The sequence below is a fragment of the Lissotriton helveticus genome, chromosome 4_2, assembly GCF_964261635.1.
Source record: "Lissotriton helveticus chromosome 4_2, aLisHel1.1, whole genome shotgun sequence".
NCBI lineage: Eukaryota > Metazoa > Chordata > Amphibia > Caudata > Salamandridae > Lissotriton > Lissotriton helveticus.
In genome coordinates, this window is record NC_136064.1 from 5,281,304 (window position 1) to 5,297,513 (window position 16,210).

Below are 16,210 nucleotides of genomic sequence, written 5' to 3' on the forward strand. Positions count from 1 at the left end.
ATTCGCGCTAAGCGCGAATATCTCCAAAAGCTAACACCTGCCCCTGAGCAGTTCTTAGCCATGTTATCCAATGGTAGGTGGATAACATGGCTAAGAGCATTAGCTCGGTAATGCATGAATATCGCGGACTTTTCAGCGATATTCATGCATTTCGGCCGATTTGTATCGCTAAGGAGATAAACCTTGATAATAGCAAGGTTCCTAAGCGATAAAAATCGCCGCAGCTCGGCGATAAAAATGTTGCCGCTGAGCCAACATAGCGATAATTATCGCTAGTTGTTGGTAATATGCCCCTTGGTCTTCTAGGGGCACCGCATGTTCCGGTTGGAGAGAGATCTGTCAATACGTTATTTTAAGTAAATAACCCAGGAGAAGTTGATTCCTAGACTAAGGCATCCTTTCCAGTAATCCTCCATGATCACAGGTTAGAATCCCAAAATGCATTCTTAGTCTTTCATCCTTCCGAAGTCCATAATATGAGCACAATTAACATCTAATATCCAAGTAGTGTATGTGTGCTCTACAAAATGCCTTCGTATGTTATTAGTTAGAAAGTCTAATTTCACTTTTAGAGGATGATACATGAATAGGTATCAGAATGGAGTCTTGTTAAAAGTGCAAATAAAAAGGAGTGACTCTAGTCATCTCATAAATAAACAATTGCTGATGGTATCCCGACATGAACTGCTGCAGGTGGGGTTGCTTTTTCCATGCCTCGCGTCTGCTGTTGACACAGCCAGATAGCAGTGCTTGAATTATGGGAAAAAGCCCCAATTAATGAAAAAGCCAATACACAGAACTCAAGACAATACACAACAAGCATTTACAATGCAACGGTTTTGCCTTTGCAAAAGTTAGAGCTATTGGCATTGTAAATGACAACTTTTTTTATTTATGTGTTGGTTTTGAAAACAGATAAATAAATGGCATTGTCATTTTCAATGGCAATAGCTTAATCTCTCACAAATGCCACACACACACACCCATAGAGAGCCCCCCCACACGCACAGAGCTCCCCCCACACACCCACACAGAGCCCCCCCACACACCCACACAGAGCCCTCCACACACACAACCACACAGAGCCCCCCACACACCCACACAGAGCCCCCCCACACCCACACAGAGCCCCCCCACACAGAGCCCCCCCAACACAGAGCCCCCCCACACACAACACAGAGGACTCCCACACACCCACACAGAGGCCCCCCCACACACCCACACATAGCCCCCCACACTGCGAGCCCCCACACACACCCACACAGAGCCCCCCCCACACACCCACACAGAGCCCCCCACACTGCGAGCCCCCACACACACCCACACAGAGGCCCCCCCCACACACCCACACAGAGCCCCCCCAACACAGAGCCCCCCCACACACATCCACACAGAGGACCCCCACACACCCACACAGAGGCCCCCCCACACACCCACACAGAGCCCCCCACACGGGCTACACTGTTACTCAGCTAAGTGCGGTGCGGCCATCACTCCTCTGCTGCTACAATGTACACTTCTGTGTGAAGGGAAACGAGCTAAAGGCAAACACACCATTGCTACAAAGACGCGCAGAAGAACTGTCACGCAAACCCAGCTACAGCTAGGATACAAAGGCAGATAGATGATGCAGACATCACTGCAAGTATCATACACATGCTACACAATGCATCCTGCACGAGACCCGTCAAAGCAAACACATGCATGTACAGAGCACTCGTCTCCGTCACAGCACCTAGACTGCATGCACACAGTTACAGCGCTGCATGTACCTCCATGAGCCCGGCCCGTCTCCGCTCTTTGGTAGTCATAGCTGCCTCCGCCGGTATGACAACAACAACAGAGCCGGTGATTGGCGAGCGGCGGCCGGGAGCATCCGGCGCCGCTAAAATTTCCTGCTTCACATCCGCAACACTGAACGGAGAGTGAAAGGGGAGGGGGGGCGGGAACGGGCACACTGGGAGGGGGGAGAACGGACACATGGGGAGGGGGGCGGAACAGACACGGAGAGCGGGAGGGGCGGGGGGGCATATTTAAATGTGCAAGTCATATCTAAAGTTACTAGATATACTCAGTTTGGCTGATTCCATTGTAAAGCCTGAGACATGAAGTCAGAACAATTCGAGATTTAGAAAGGCCCTCGCGTCGTTCGGACTGGCAGCAGCTCGCCTCCCGAAGTAAGTTGCTTTCGTTCCTTTCGAGTGTCCACCGCTCAACGGGGATGCTTGTTTGTGTAGACTCCCTTCGGTAAATGCCACCCACAAAGTCCCATCTGTCGTGGCTAATGGCGAGCGCTGATAATCTATTACTGAGTGATGACTCTGACATCATGTTTGGCGGTTCAAAATTTAATTTCCTGCTTCACATCCACAACACTGAACGGAGAGTGAAAGGGGAGGGGGGGGCGGGAACGGGCACACTGGGAGGGGGGAGAACGGACACATGGGGAGGGGGCGGAACAGACACGGAGAGCGGGAGGGGGGGGGGCGGGAAACAGGGAAAAATTATATTTTAAAAAATGCTCCTTACCTGATTGCCTCGTGGGAACTCGAATCTTGCAGCCAACTCCAACAACAGACACTTGTAAAAAGACGAAAACGGGCCGACTCCAAAAAAAAAAAATAACACACACCCACCGCCGCGATGACGATCCGAAGTGGGTGGAGAGGGAAAAAATGTCGGGAACGCCCCCGAATCTGGTCCGGCCTTGACGGACAGATCCGGCTCCCAATGGCTAGCCTCCATTTATGGAGCTAGCCAATGGGAGGAGGGGGCGAGGAGGGGGCGGATACCCGACGCCACAGAGAAACATAAGGATTTTGCTAGCGCAAAACCTAAAAATGCAATAAAGCGTGCTAGGAATTCAACTGTAAAATCAATACCCCCAATTGAAAAACAGCACAATAATAGTTATTGTTGGGGATCAAATGGGAAAAAAGTTGAAAAAGAATGTATCAATGAAGAACAAGAAGAAAGACCTCCTCCATCAACTGTCTACATCACAGTGTGCGCACTGAAACAACAACATAACTTAACAGCTTAATTAAAATGATGTAATAGAATGGCCCCATGCAGATAAAAGAATGAAAATGCTACTGAAATTCCTTTGAACACCACTTAACAAGCAAAACATTTTAAAATATACAATATCCTAAATATAGAAAAAATAACACAATACTAAAGTCCTTAAACACACTGATACACAAAATAGTGCGCTATGACTCATTCGGAACTCTAAAAGTTTGCAACGTATTAAAATATTATAACATATGTTCTTAAAATAGGAAATTGATTGTGTTTGTGAAACAACTATTAAACTTACCATTTTTGTACATGCTTTATGACTTTTGATACCACTGCAAAAGGTTTGCTGTGCATTAGAATACCACTTTATTTTTATAAACATTATCATCCGTTATATTGAAAAAATTAATTAGGTATATTTGCTCATTAGAGTAACTGTTTAAAATACTTGAAATAAAAAAAGTAATCTTTTTTCCCTTATGTATTTGATGTATTTCCATATTTAAGCCCAACATAACAAACATGCACTCCCTCTCTCTTTTTTCTCTCCCTCTTTCTCTATCTCTCCCTCTCTCTGGTCCTGTTTAGTATCACCGCTAATCACAAGTAGCTCATTTAAATTGAAGGGCTATCATGACAAGATCCATCATATTCTGAAGTTTACATCTATCCATCAGCTTAGCCCTCCAGGCTCTCGAATGCGGTATATACAATGTATAAAATGAAGGGCTTATTCTTTTACTGTTGACCTTTTTTAAGTGCTGTAGAAATGACCAAGAACCAACCTATCCTGACTTTTACATGTGATCATCATTTTGGTCCCCTACAAGCAATATCCATTTTGTGCGAATAATTCTATTATTGATAAACTAGACAGGGTTTGGCCCATAATCATTAAGGCTAGGCCTTCTTAAACAATCCAAAACTACACACATGCCAATATTGATCTCAATTCATAATCTCACATCATGCTCACACAAAACCATAACAGACTTTATATTTTATTTTTTTGTTATTTCATATTCTATTTTCAAACCATTTTTTTCAGAAGCTATCACAATTGCAATATTCATCGGTTGGAACAACTTATTATCTCAAAACATTGCACAATGTAAAAGAGGTAGACAAATGTATGATAGCTGAGAAGGAGGTGTTCAAATCGAGAGGTTGTCCAAAGAAGTGGGACAGAAAATGGGGCAAATGGAATGTATATAGAGGCGACATATGTGTTCCCCCACTGGTGGGGATACCGTGACTGCACCTGGTTCATCCTTTTTATGGTCCAATGTACTGTATTACCTGCCGAAATATTGCTCAAGTACTGTATGTGACTTTTTATATTGTGAAACTAATAAAAATATGTTTTAAAAAAAACATTGCACAACATAGAGTCACAACAATGTTGTAACATACATTACATTCTTTGCAACAAAACTAGCAAAACGTTTGACAATTTCACCACATTAACCATGTAGTTCACGTTTATACTAAGATTGTGAAATGGACATTAGATTGTCCGTCTTGGGTATTTTTCAGTGTCGTATTTTTTTTCAGTGTCGTAGTGAAGTATGATTCAGAAAAGGGGGTGGTGATGGACAGAGCATCTGAATTAAACACAACACTCATACCCAGTCAAAAGATCAGGGCTTGATCCATCACCGTTTTTTAGCTCACTACACCATCCCAGTTCAGATCCTGGCTATATGCAAATTAGTCTGTCCCTGGCCCAGTGCATCATGGGAACAGGGCAGACCAAACTAGCAAGCCAATTCTTTACTGGAAAGGAAACAAGCTTCCGGGGACCGGTTTCTGGCATTGCAGCCGTCTTCGGCCCGGCTTGCTTGAATCCTGATGGTGCCGTGTGCAAGGGACTCATGTCTGAGCCTACCCTGCCACTCCTACAGAGGACAAAACGATTCAGAAAAGGGGGTGGTGATGGACAGAGCATCTGAATTAAACACAACACTCATACCCAGTCAAAAGATCAGGGCTTGATCCATCACTGTTTTTTAGCTCACTACACCATCCCAGTTCAGAACCTGGCTATATGCAAAATAGTCTGTCCCTGGCCCAGTGCATCATGGGAACAGGGCAGACCAAACTACCAAGCCAATTCTTTACTGGAAAGGAAACAAGCTTCCGGGGACCGGTTTCTGGCATTGCAGTGAAGTATGAAGCTGGGACCACTGCTGAAATCATAAGGCTACTCAAGCAAGAGAGATTTATTCTTGGATAAAAGAGGTAAATATGAGGTGGATGTTGCTAGAGACAAATGTTGCAATTTTTTAAGAGAGTGTTTTGTTAATATAAATGTTTTTGATTTTTGCAGCTCATTGTTTGTTCTGAGTCCTGAGGAGAACCCTGTAAAACACATAATAGGGTTCGAAACGCATGGACTGTTGGTACCCAAACAAGTGTTTTTTTCAAACATTTACCATGGTGGCTCATAACATGAATCAATATAAGATATAACCATAACGAAGTATGTTGAGCCCACATTGGAACACTGTTTGTCTTTTCCCTTGTTAAAAGAATAATTAAGCAGGGAGTTGTAACGCCAATTGAAAGGGTGTGGTTGTTTTTTGTTTCTTTTGTGTGAATAAAAAGACAGATTGTCTTACAAAAGCACAGAACTGGAGCTACCAAGATTTCTGTACTACATTTTATGATATATGTGGAAACATTGTCAAATGTTTTGTTTTTTTGCTGCAAAGAATGTAATGTATGTTACAATGTTTTTGTGACTCTATGTTGTACAACCTTTTAGTTGTTCCAACCAATGAATACTGAAATTTTGATAGCTTCTGAAAAAAATGGTTTGAAAACAGAATATGAAATAAAAATATATATATATGGTCATATCAATGGTTTTGTGTGAGCATGATGTGAGATTATGAATTGAGATCAATAATTTATTTTGCCATTACACCCTTGTCATTTTGATTATTCTAAATAATCAAGAACCATTGCGCTCTGGCTTTTTCATAAATGTATCATCCTAGCCCTAGAGTGGACTATGTATGTTAGGCGTAAATGATTCTGTTATGGCGAGCACTGTTGTTCTTTTGTTTGTATGTGACTCTAATAGAGGGTTTGGTTGAAATCGTGGGTAGCACACACATTCAAAACAGAATAAAACTTTAAAATGCCTAAATGTCATCACAATGTCGACTTGCCACCAGTATGTGCTGCTCGTGATTCCACAGATGGCATAATAAATAGCATTGCCTATGATGTCACTCATGACTTCACATGAGTCATCACCAACTGTGTCATTGAAGACATCACTGGAGTCAAATAGAAACTTGAGGTACTTCTCTCTAATCGGAGTGAATTGCAGATGCTAGGGTATGTTCTAATGTAAATAGTAGATTAGGCAGTCACCCCTTTCTACCCCTTCTTATGTTCTCCTGTGTTAGATGCTTCTAGAGCAGGCTTCTCCAAAGTCAGTCCTGGAGGGCTGGACTCAAAATTGATTTTTAAGATAACTACATTTATCTAAATGGGGAAATGCAAAAAATCTGGCATGGATCCATCCCGCAAGTATCAACTTTGGAGGACACTGTTCTAGAAGCAAGCACATGTTCACCTTAGAAAGCGAGGTGTGTCATTGATCACAAGGTGCACCATAACTTAGAATAAAATCTTGTAGCTGCTGCATAAAAGATATTTATGTACAAGGAGAAGACTGTAGGCCCAAAAACTGCAAGCCCAGCAGATGAAGCATTGTAAATCAAAAATGCATTGATGGGAACACAGAAGTCAACATGCAGACTAAGTAAGAAATCATAAGTCCAAATTCACAAGGCCAGAATCAAGGTCATTGGCCATATGAGGAAAATCAACACTGAAACCATTGGCCTTTAGCTGGGATGTTAACGCGGTCTCCATTATTGTAACTAGTTACCTATGAACAGTAGCAGAACACATGAATAAGAGACAGCTGTATTACATTCATCAGCTCATCCTGTGTGGGAGGAGTTTCAGTAGTCTGATTGCACGCATGCTCTTGGCTATTAACCGCTGTTAATTGCCCTTCCCCTTATTATACACATGAAGGGGCAGATTTTCAACTCCTGCGCATCTCTGTAAATCAGCAGGGATGCGCCAGAACAGATGCGTCACGCAATACCCCCCCCCCTTGGTGCCACCATGGATGTGTCACATTTACAATGTGGCGCACCATGGTGCAAGGAGGGCCAGATGCGTGACGCATCTTGTGACGTACGGGCAGCGCATTGCTGGAGTCGCGTCGCAAGCGCGACCCAACTCTTGCAATGCACAGGGGCCGCCCATATGCAACGTGGTGCGTCACACCTTATGCCTGCTTTAAGCAGGGGCAAGGGTTTGACGCAGCAGCGTCGTAAAACTGACTCAGTGAAATCTTGTAGATTTCACTGTGTCAGTTCTACGGGCTTTCCTGCGTGGGAACACCCACCCTACGACAGAACGCCCACTTGAAACCTGGCGCAGGTTTCATGTGGCGCAGGGCTTTACAATGTGACGCACCTGTCTAGATGCGTCACGTTGTAAATAAGTCGCAACGTGGCGCATGGTTTATGCCGCTGCTGCGTCACAAAAGTGACGCAATGGCGGCGTAAAAGTGTCACAAGGGGCTTGTAAATCTGCCCGAAGTGCGGAGTAGGATGTTAGCAGTTAATGCCCTACACTGAGGGAGTACACTAGTGTTGACACTGAGCAGATCAACAAAAACTACTACTTGATTCATTAACTAGTCCCCTTGCCTGGTTTCAAGAAGCTAATTGAACAGTTATTGCCCAGTGGGACCACAGCTGTCCAATAATGCCCCGCAAGAGAAAGATATTTAAACTCCTTTGTTAAGAGCCTTTCATCCAGGAGTCTCTGAGCGCTGAATTATTTGTCAGCCAGTGGCTTTCCCAAAAAAACATTTTTGACTTTGACTAAGATTTCTCAGCATAACCTAATGCTTGTTTCTTTTCCTGGTGTTTGAAAGGACGGCACACTGTGAAGTGAGATGGAAAATGAAATTGTGTAAGCTGTCTATCTAGGGCGGTGAAGCATCCTGACCGGCTTTACCATCTGATTACAACCAGGAGAGCACGAATCAGGCCCGGACTGGCCGCTGCAGGCCCCCGGCAATCCCCCGGTGCGCCGCAAGGGTGGGGGCCGGTTTTGGGCCCCTGGGGTCGTTTGCTGCAAAAACGGCCCTGTAACAAAATCGGCCAAAAACCGGCCCTGGCAACGAGCGCGGTCACACACCCAACCCGCCACCCCCCCGGGGGGTGTGGGGGGGCCGGCCGAGCACTTTGCCAGTGCCTGTTTTTGTTCTCAGTCCCTGGCACGAATCCTTCCTAACCCTGTATTGACTAACGTGTTTGTTTAATGGCTGCTTTATGCTGTCTGGGTATTTTTTCTCTTCACTTCGTGCAAGTGCACCATATTAAACGTCAAAACACGATGAATGACCTCTGGTCGCAAAGGCTCGTTAAAGTGCCATTTACATAATGCTTTGCAGTTACTGCCGCCCAGGAACATACGTTAACACAAAACAGGGGCAGGGCTGTTTCTACCATTAGGCAAGACTAGGCGGCCGCCTAGAGTGGCATAAGGGGGAGGTCGGCAATAAACATGAGTTTGGGAATACCTAATGCATTAATTCTTCTAGCCTGGATGACAGGGGGAGAGAGTGATGGTAGTAAAAGGGAAGGGGCAGCATTTTTCAATTCTCGCCTACGGCAGCAAAACACCTAGGAACCGCCCTGAACAGGGGCAACTCCAGCAGGCTGAAGCCAGGCCCCTGACAACAGAGCTCAGATTTCAGAAGCAATGCACCCTAAAAAAGTGTAAATTAATTCTTGCTTTAACATGTGGACCTTTTCCTTTTGATGATTTTACACCCCGTAGAAATCCAGACTCTTGATATTTTGAAGGGCCCCACCTCCGAATACCAGAGCTCCTGCACTCAACACTTTTAGCACAAGAGCCACAGATGGATGTATCTCAAAGCCCCCAAGCTAGGCTGTTGTTTCTGATGTAAGGACTGCTCTGTTGCCCCTGTAAGCAGGCACCTCCCCCGCCCTTGACCATGGAGAAGAGTGACATCTGTCTAGGTGTTCATACCCCTAATGAGGCATTGAGGTACATTTGTGGTCGGAAGATGGCTACTACGTGGGAGCGCAATGCATGAACGAGTGTGTGTCATGTGGCCTACGTCAGAAGTGTTCTTATGTCATAGGTGATGACCAGAGTTGTCATCTTCTTGTGGTTTGCACCGTGCACCTTGACATGTAGTGAAGCACAAGAGACATAAGGGCATATTTACATGGAAATGTCTAGGCGCGGAGCTGTGCCAAATTTGGCAGCGCTGCGCACTTACAGTTCCAAAACGCAAGGATGCGCCATATTCACAAGAATGCGGTGCACCCCCTGTGTTTTCCCTAGCGCTGGCGCTATAATTAGCTGCCTAGTGCCAACGCAGGCAACCTTGGACGATGCAGACGAAGATCAATTGACAGGCAGCCCAAGGGAGCTGTATGAGAAACAAAAGGCCTCTGCGAAGCCCAACTATTACTTTTGGGTTCTGTAGAAGAGCAGAAAATAGAGAGAGGTGAGGAAAAAGAGGCAATTGGGAGAGAAGGGGGCAGGACAGGTGTGAAAAAAAGAGAAGATTTGCATTAGTGGAAGCTGGGGCAGAGGGAGAGAAGTGATAGTCACCTCTTATGGCAGGGAATAGAGTGGAGAAAGGGAGGGATACAGGAAGGAAATGGAACCGGAAGGTTATGAAGGTGAGCTACCAGTTCAAAGGGTTCTTCCCTGTTAATCTCAGTACCTAGGCATGATGCTGACATGCACCTTACAAGGAAAGTGAGCTGGTGTACCATAGAGCTCTCTGAAATGCGTAAGTAGGGCTCACGTGAGCAAAGCATACATCGTCACCAGAACAAACAAAGACAACAGATCACAGTACTACTCTACCATGTGAATTTGAAGAGTAAGTCATGTAGGTTTGACCTAGCACAAGCTAGGGTTAGCAGAAAGCAATAAGGCAGGCCAGAATTAATTTTGGGGTGGAACACTTAGGAGGAAGGTGAGATGGTGCAGGATGAGCTATGGTGGGCAGGAAGGTGTCTCAGTCAGATTCATGATGTGGGATTCTATAGGGACAGTTAGAAACTGGTTACAAAGGAGACAAGGTCAAACAGCCCAGTGGAGTAGAGGATGGATAGAAAGAATTGAAACGAACGGCATGGGGGCGGGCATTTGAAGAAATTGAAGCAGTCAAGGGGGACAGAAAGCCCCCAAATAGTAGTGGGTTGTGAATGAGAGAATTCTGACTGGGTCAGAGGACACCATGGCTCCAGTTGATGACGGAGTTTGTGAACAGCAAGGAAAAGGCAGGTCAGGAAGAAGGGTAAAGATAAAGGAGTGTAGAAAAGGTTTGAGATCGAATACTGCATGTGCATGCCCAAATATGAAAAATATGGACAGGTAGGTTTGATTCCATGTTGCAGAGTGAGAGGTGTGTGCAATGCCGTGGAGGTAGAAATGGACCCAATGTCTGGTGGGGAATTAGCAAACGAAAATGCAACTTCAGGGTGTGTGGTGATGTCATGGGTGTGAAATTGAGAAGGGAGTTCAACCAAAGAATTGTTTCATTCTGTCATATATGTATTCATGTATACATTGACCTACAAGTCATACCTAGAGAAAGTAAAGGGCATATTCTGCCGCTAAAGCAGCGATAATTTTAACGCCGTTTCTTGATGATATGCCCCAGGTTCTTCCGTTTTGAGCGCAGCCCTGTGTCCATTGGCATCCGCCAAGGATGCATTGTTGCACCACTGAACTTCAAAATATAAATATAGAGCCCCTTGAATCCATTCTGGCTTAAAAGAATACCAGATTTCCCCAGTCCACAGATGGCACACAACTTTGCTACAATCCAAGGCTATATGTCCAAAGCCTACCTCAAACTGAGCCCCACCAAGACACAGTGTGTTCTAATTCCCAGTCACTGCAAATAGCAACAGTTACAAGGGTGGTTCTTCAAGGTACATTTTGATGACTTAAATCCTCAACTCCCTGGATTTCTACACGGACGCCAGTCTCAGCCTCAGGTATCACATCTAGTTCAAGATGAGCCTTGCCATTAATTTGTCATTCACTTCAAGATTAAGCACTTCTTAACACAAGCAGACTTCAGACTTACCATCCATACTCTGGGCCTTCCCATCTTGATGACAATGCTAGTGACTTCATGCAGCAGCACCTTAAAATCTTTGCAAATATGATGGAATCATACTGACTGCGCGGGAACTCCTGTGGTTCCCACGGCCCACTCGCATTACATTTGCCACCGTACTTGGCAACCAAGTTTAAGACCTGCTCTATATCATCATTATCAGCCTGATGCATGTGGCGCTCTGTACCTTGGCCCTAGGGCATTATTAGGCAGATCTTAATAGCAGCACAACAAAAGGCAGGGTTTAAGTGCATCCTGAATGTCATTCATTTGAACACAGTCAGGCCTTCCCCTCTAGTTCTGAAGGATCTACTAGAACTACAGGGAGGAAGCCTGCTTTTTTGGTAAGAAGTGGAAGTTCGAAATATGGTTTGGAGTGCTATAGACAGGATTTTAAATGGTATACTTCTTTTCCACTAGTAAACAGTACAACACTAGATGGAAATATATTGTTGCTTAGGAATTGGTGACTCACCTTTGATAGAAGAGTTTTGGAAAACCTTCATCTTACTAACATTGCATTTTTAAGGACCCACCATCAGAGAAATGCAATAATCAATGTTTGCACCAATGTTGGTTCTGAACATTTTTGCTCATACCTGTTTATTCTAGAGTGGCTTTTCTCTCTGAAGCAGTGACAGGTGATATTTGAACCAGGCATCTATCTGCTCATTCAGCCAATTCCTGATTCCAAACCCTGAAGATTTTGGTATCATTTAATATTATTTCATCGGTTAAATAAAGCGCGCTTGGGTCTCATCTGTACAGCTATGTAAGGTGGTATTTGCTACTTGAAGGAGGCTATGGAGGAGCCAAATGCAGATGTTAAAATCACAGGCACAAAGAAAGATCTCTTCAGTGCGCCATACCCTACTGCAGTTGGTATAGACGATGCTTTGCCTATACAAATTCAGAAGCACTTATGTTCATGAAAGGATTTAAACCACCTAGTTGCCTTCCTGCTACCACTGCCTCCTAACTTAAGCTAATTATTAGGATGGAGTGGCGAGAATGTTGATGGACACAGTTAAATCTAGCAACATACATTAGGCTAGATGACCTTTATACATAATATAAAACACATTTGGTGTGGGCACAAGAATAACAGTTTCTGTGCCCCTATTGGAACAGAAACCAGATGGTCTGTCATGCAGGTTCCTATAGGACTGGATATGGTTTTGATGCTGGATGGCTAGAGCTTTTACAATGACTTTAAAAAAAATTGTACATTTGTTATTGACTTCTGGTGGTTTGTTTGACATGGGGGCAGATGTATCAAAATACCTATTTGCGATTCTCAAATAGCGATTTTTTGAGAATCGCTATTTGAGAATTGCAAAATGGTATGTATCTAAAATAATCGCAATTTTTTAGTGATTTCTTAATATTCATTAATTGCGAATAGCAAATTGCGAATTCGCAATTAAGGAATAATTTCCCATTCATTTCTATGGGCCAGGAGGCCCATAGAAATGAATGGGAAGTCATTCTCAATATGCGATTCTCAATTTGCGAAACGCAAATTGAGAATAATTTCAAGGGTGCAAGGGTGTCATAAGGACACCCTGATGCACCCCTGAAATTTACATGTGTACACATATGGCGCACATACATGCCCTAAGGGCATGTATGTGCGCCACATGGCACCTTCACAAATGGCAAAATGTGCATTTGTGAAATAAATCGCAAATTACCACCAACCTCAAATTGGTGGTAATTTGCGATTTTTTAATTAGGAATCGCACAACTTGGGTGCTTCATACATAGCATTTAAGGAATCGCAATTTGCGATTCCTTAAATGCTTACGCAATATTAAGGAATTGCAAAATTTGCGATTCCTTAATATTGCGACGCGAATTCACACATACATTTTGTTTTGCACATTTTTAGTCACAAACGCTGCTTTTTTGCGAATCGCAGCGTTTGCGACTAAAAATTCCCTTGATACATCTGCTCCATGGCCTTTAAATCAGTGGCGTCCCATGTGAGATACTACATCAGCATCGCCAAAGAGAAATCATACATTTTAGGGAGGAGAAGGAAAGATGCCAATCATTTTCTTGCCATTCTCAGAGGATTTGCTACGACTTCCCAGGCCTGTGGAATGCTTTGCAATGCCCAGGTCAGCTTGATTCCAGTTATAGAAAAGAAGTATCCTCTAAGGACAGACAAAACATGGCAGCAAAAGTATCGGGAGCCACCCATTACAATGCCATTCTTTGTTGCCCATCCAATGATATACAGACTTTATAATCTATAAACTAGTTTTATTGCAGGAGTGCAACACCCAGGGGATTATGCACTCTCTGCCCTCACTTGTGACTGTGATGCGCCTTGCCAGTTCGGATCCTCCAGTCTCCACGCCTTCTCCCGTTCCACAAGAAGCTGAAAACCCATATTTTAAAGCGACAACTCGTCACAGTATCGTATCGTTTGCCACCTATTGTATTTTGTTTGCTCTTGATACATGCACAATTGTCACTATTGCCTCATTTAACGTAACGTTTGCTTTTGTAACATGCTCTCTTGTAATTTTCACCTTATGTATCATTATTGTTCCTATTGTGAAGCGCTCTGATACCGTCGGGTAAAGTCCGCGCTATATAAAACGCATAAAATAAATAAAAATAAAAAAAATAAAAAATCCTTGCTCCGCCACTCCCTCACCGCTCTGATTCTCCCTAAATCCCTTACACCAGCATGTTTGCACTCTAATTTCTAAACCCTTGATGCTGTATCAAAAGCCTCCCAGAAAACTCACCTCAGTGGGACCTGGTCGGATGGATGGTGGGCAGTTCCTGTTAAAGGGATGAGACTGGTGAGGGGAGGATCCCCCTGTCAATCAGCTGAATCAAAGATAGCAAGTCTTCATGAGGCATGAGGTGGACTGTGATGACTAGCCAGATTAAAGGAAGGTTACATGGGGAGAGGGGCCCTGGAACAGGGTAGGAAGGTAGGTACAGAGAAGCAGGGGGCCATGAGGCCAGTTACAATATGTGACGTTATTTAAGGGCGTGGGGGGAGGGTAATACAGCTGTGATAATCTACTATAAATTAGATTAGCGCATTTTCGTTTATAGAGATTTGAGATAACAATTTTTTTATAAGCCTGGTGTATTCCTCTAATGAGCTGATAACATTTGCTGGTTAAGTTCATGAACACACACAACATACACCATAACTCACCGTCTGCCATTTTGTTCTGCAGTTAACAGTTTTTGTGTATATGTGCTGTTGGCACATGCATGTCTTGTTGACCATAAATCATGCCGTGTTCTGAGTGCAAAGCAAAACCATAGGGGATGATGGACGGAGTGTTGAACATTGCAAGCACTCACCCCCAGTCAACTGATCTGGGTTCAATCCATCATCATTCTTAGCTCACTCCACCACCCCAGTTCAGACATGGCCATATGCAAATCAGTCTGACCCTGTGCCTAAAGGGAACAGTCCAGCCCAAACTGCCAAGCCATGTCTTCCCTGGACCGGAAACAAGCACCATGGGACCGGTGTTCTGAGTGCATTCATGAACTTAACTGGTGCATTTCAGTGGTTTTATATGTTTAAGTCGAGAAACATAGCTCAGTTTTTCACTGTAGTGCATTTCATTGCAAATTTTATGATTTGCTTAATTTTTATCCCCCTGCTCCCGTGCCACCGTTAACATACCTCCTATCACATCCTTGATCCATGTGCAGCCTGCAGTGAGCGCTGTCCAGCAAGGGTTGGACACAGGGCCTGGCATGCACCTAATCCACCCAGCCCAACATGCCCATGCAGTGCAGGGGCTGGGTGGAGCATCTGGCATGAGGCAAGGCCCTGTATCCAACACAGAGGGGCCTATTATGAGTCTGGCGGTCCTTAGAACGCCAGACTTGTAGTGAGACAGCAGTGGCGCTCTTGCAACCACCACATTACCACCATAGTAGTCTTGCCGTCCTCGGACCACCGACACCGCCAGGGAACCGCCATTCTCTGGAGGTGGCACAGCAGTCCAGACGCATCCATATGCTTGGCGGGACCGCCGTGGTCCCGCCAAGCATTTTTGGAGTTTCCTCTCCACCAGGGTTTTCATGGTGGTTCCTCCGCCATAAAAACCCTGGTGAAGTGAATACAAAGGGGGCCCTACAGGGGCCCCGTTTACCTCATACCCTGTGGATGCACATGCTGTGCCCCCCTGTTAGCATGCCCAGACATTCCAGCACGGCATGGACTTTTTAGTCCATGCCATGCTGGAACTGATTTTGACATTCCCATGGCGGTGCATATTTTATAGGCACCGCCATGGGAGTGCCTATGGAATTGTCTGCCAATGACTAAAAAAGTCATTATATGGCGGGCATTTCTCACATGGGTTTGGCGGTGCGGCGACGGGGCAGTCCCGCGCCGCACCGTCAAACTTGTAATTGGCCCAGTAGTAAAAAGCCCAACCCCTAGTGTGCATGGCATATGACGGTGGGTGGTTCTCCATTGACTGGCCCCGTACCCTCCTTCCTGCCTCCCAAGATAAGCCTGGCATTCCTTTTAGTAATTGGCTCTGCTTGTGCTTTTTTATCCACAGTGCCCTAAACTTGCGAGTCCGAGGTGACTCGCAAGCCAGAAACGAAATACGCGTAGAACCTGATGTGCATGCTTGCGAGTTGGGTCCTACTTGTGAGCTGCGTGCCAAAATTGACACTTTTTTTCTAAGGCGTGGCCTGTATTTTCCATGGGTGTTGGTACTCCATGACTACTGCCCTGGGATCGCCACTTTTGGGTTGGCCAGCCATGGCTGTGAGAGGTTTTTTCACAGCATGAAACTGCGCTAACTCACAGGTTTCAAGGGAGCCGGAAACAAATCATCTCTTAATCAGCCAATCACATAGTGGAAAAATAAAACCTAGTGATTGTCAATATTTGCGAGTGTAGACTTACTGACTAACCTCAGTGAGCAGGAAACAGATCCAAATTCCATCAACAGA